Source organism: Theobroma umbraticum, unplaced genomic scaffold, assembly GCF_002168275.2.
Source record: "Theobroma umbraticum cultivar Fairchild unplaced genomic scaffold, ASM216827v3 scaffold_39.0, whole genome shotgun sequence".
Taxonomy (NCBI): Eukaryota; Viridiplantae; Streptophyta; class Magnoliopsida; order Malvales; family Malvaceae; genus Theobroma; species Theobroma umbraticum.
The window spans coordinates 1302285-1306114 of NW_018397281.1; the positions used below are offsets into that span (position 1 = coordinate 1302285).

At 33.1% G+C, this 3830-nt stretch overlaps 1 non-coding gene across 1 annotated transcript; it reads left to right on the forward strand.

Annotated features, from left to right (window-relative positions):
- The first annotated feature begins 2743 nt into the window (after positions 1-2743).
- LOC149526296 (small nucleolar RNA R71) lies at positions 2744-2850 on the forward strand. The gene has a single exon (XR_016352156.1). It is a non-coding gene; the product is annotated as a small nucleolar RNA R71 (small nucleolar RNA).
- The last annotated feature ends 980 nt before the right edge of the window (positions 2851-3830 follow it).

The window sequence follows — 3830 nt, forward strand, 5'->3', positions numbered from 1 at the left end:
TTTTATTTGTAATTTAATTTCGTACTCAATTCGGCATGAAAGAGATCCTAAGAAAGTGAGGCGTAATTTAATTTTAAATTTATTTTCGCTGCGTTTATTTGTATTTGATGCATGATCATCCCTCACCCAGCAATTTGTTTGTTCACATCTTAAGCACTCTATCAAAATTCATGAGACAATCATCAAAAGAATATCTAAATATAGAAAAATCATCCATAAATACCTCCAAACATTGTGTCATTATGTTTGTGAATATGGTAATCACACATCTTTGAAAAGTGGCAAGGGCATTGCATAGTCCAAATGGCATTCTTCAAAATGTAAAGGTACCATATGGACATGTGAAGGTAGTCTTCTCTTGATCTTCAATGGCTATTGCAATTTGGTTGTATCCAGAATAAGCATCCAAAAAGTAATAGTATTCCTTACTAGCCAATCTATCCATTATTTGATCAATGAAGGGAAGAGGGAAGTGATATTTCCTTTTAGCTTTGTTAAGCTTATAATAGTCCATGTAAACTTTCCATCTAGTCAATGTTTATGTAGGAATCAACTTATTTTTGTCACTGAAGACCACAATCATTCCCTTTTTCTTTGGTACACATTGCACTAGACTTACCCAAGTGCTATTAGAAATTGGATAACTAATTCTAGCATCCAACCACTTAATGATTTCTTTGTTGACCACTTCTTTCATGATAAGATTGAGTCTTCTTTGATGTTCAATAGTGGCCTTGTGGCTGTCCTCAAGGAGGATCTTGTGCATGTATATGGAAGGGCTAATTCTTTGAATATTTGAGATGGTCTATCTTATTGTTTTCTTGAACTCTCTGAGTACTCTTAATAACTTGTCTTCATGTATTTTAGTAAGAAAAGAAGAAATAATAATTGGAAGAGTAGAAGAGTCTCCAAGAAAAGCATATCTCAAGTGTGTTGGCAAAGGTTGAAGTTCCTAGGTAGGTGGTTCTTCAATGGAAGGCTTAGAAGATGGCATTAAAAAAGCTGAAACATCTAAAGACTCAAATTAAGGATTAGATCTAACTCTCGACTGAGCATCTATCAAATTCGAGTATTCAAGAAATTCAACATCATCCTCATCATGATTAGAAACTATGCATGCTTCAAGTGGGTCTACAAGATATTCATAAAAAATACCTCATTTGTTAAACTATTTACCATATTCACAGAAAAACATTCTTCAAATTCCATGAGGAATTTGAAAGCTCTAAAAATATTGAATGTTATTTGTTGGTTTTGAATTCTCAAAATAAGCTCACTTTTTTCCACATCAATTAAAGCTCTAGCTATTACTAAAAAAGGTTTTCCAAGGATGATTGTATTTACCTATCTTATTTCAAGTCAAGAATCACAAAATTAATTGGAAAGATAAGTTTATCTACCTTGACAAGAACATCTTCTTGATTCCTCTAGTTAAACGTAAGAACGATCAACAGGTTATAATGTCATAGAAGTTGGCTTGCATTCCCCTAAACCAAGTTTTTAAAAAATCGACAATGGTATCAAATTGATACTTGCACCCAAATCATTTAAAGCTTTACTAAAGAACAAACTACCGATTATGTAAGGAATTGTAAAACTACCAAGATCCTTGACTTTTGGTGGTAGTTTGTTTTAGAGAATTGCACTACATTCTTCTATGAGATGAACAGTCTCAAGCTAACCCAATTTTCTCTTCTTTGAAGGAATGTCTTTCAAGAACTCGACATAGCTTGGCATTTGTTCCAAAGCGTCTGCCAAAGGTATATTTATGTTTAGTTTCTTGAATACATTATGAAATTTCTAAAATTTCTTGTCAAGCTTTTACTTTTGAAACCTTTAAAGAAAGGGTGGTGGAAGATGATTGACTTGAGACTTCAATTGATTTTCAGCTTTCCCATCATTTTTCTCATCAATTTTAACTTTTTTCTCACCACTTACCTCTTCATCATTAACATGCTCTTTCGATGATTCAGTTGCCTCTTTACTTATCCCATCAACCTCTTTTTCACTCTTTAGAGTGATTGCCTTGCATTGTTCCTTACCTTTGAGATTGGCTTGAATGTCCCTTAGTAAGGTAGCTTGGGGTTTATTCATAATGGAATTAGTAAGTTGTCCCAATTGAGCCTCAAGATTTCTCATTGAGGTTGCTTAGGTTTAAACTATGGCAACATTCCTTGCATTGTATTGCATAAGAACTTCTTCCAAGGTAGGTTTTCTTTTAAAAACTGGAGGTCTAACTTGTTGTTGAAAGTTAGGAGAGATGTTTAGCCTTGGATTTAAAGGCCTTAGGCTGTTGTTCCATGAAAAGTGGGATGATTCCTCCAACTAAGATTATATGTGTTAGATTATGGATTATTGTACTGTATTGTTTGTTAAAGTTCCCAACAAACTACACCAATTTAGAACTAGATGGACATTGATCACTTGAGTGGCTTCCTCCACACATATCACAAGTTATAAAGGGGCTTTGGATGGTATGAACCCCTTTCAATCAAATTACTTTGCTAAAACAACTACTTGTCCAATCAAGGCATTAAGTGCATCAATCTCATAAGCACAACAGGCCTTTTAGGACTAGATCTTTCTAATGGTCATTGGTAGTTATTAAAGGCCATCTCTTCCAATAAATGTAATCCTTATCAAGGTTTTTACCCATTAATGCCCCACCAACTGTAGCATCAATTGTAGCTACAATTGATCTCATCAAACCATTCTAAATGTCTAAACTTGTAGGAATTTTGGAAGCCCATGGTGTGGACATGTTCTAAGTAGATCTTTAAATCTCTCCCAAGCATCATACAAGAACTCACCACCAAATTGTGTACAAGCAGTTATGTCATTCCTCATCTTTGCAGTCTTGGCTAGTGGAAAGAATTTTGATAGGAATTTTTAAGATAAGTCATCCCATGTAGTGATACAACCTATTAGAAGTGAATTTAGCCAGCTCTTTGCCTTAGCTCTTAGTTAAAAAGGAAATAGTCTCAATCTAAGAGCAATATTAGTTACCCCATTGCATTTGAAAGAGTAGCAAATTTCCTAGAAATTCACAAGATGAGAGTTAGGGTAATCACTAGGTAATCCATCAAATTGAAATGAAGATTAAATCATCTGAATGTAAGTAGGCTTGATTTCAAAATGGATGGCATTAATTTGAGGTCCTCTGATGATTTGGTACAAGCCTTGCAACAGAGGAATAGCATATTCTCGCAATGACTTGTTTTGTTCAAGAATCTGATTAATGGCATTGTTGACATTATCAACATTGTTGTTATGTTAAGCCATTGTTTGATTGAGAGTTATAACTTGCAAATTTTCCCTTTGAAGTCTTCAAAAAGTTCTATCTATCTTTGGATCAACAGGAACAATATTCAAGTTTCTTCTCCTTTACATACAACAACCAAAGATGCTGGAAAGCATGAAGAAAAAATAAAGTTTGATGTAAGACTAACTTTCCTTAGTATTAATATTAACAAAAACTAAAAAAACAATTCCTCATCAACGACGCCCAAAACTTGTCTATTTTTCTATCCACGTAAGTATACGTATTGAATAGATAATATAAAGACAAGTAAAGTGTCAATCTCATAGAGAATTGATCTAAAAATTTGTTAAGTACTAAAAATTATCACGATTTAGTGTTATCCAAACCACCGAAATCAAATAGCTAATTAAACTAAAAATTAATTAAAATTAATTAACAAGAAACTAAATTAAAAATCAAAGCAAATATAACTTGGAGAAAAATCAATTTAAAAAACTATAGGATTATAATATCCCTCACACTTCAACTAAATCTTACCTTTCTCTCTTAACTTATTTCAATGGATTGA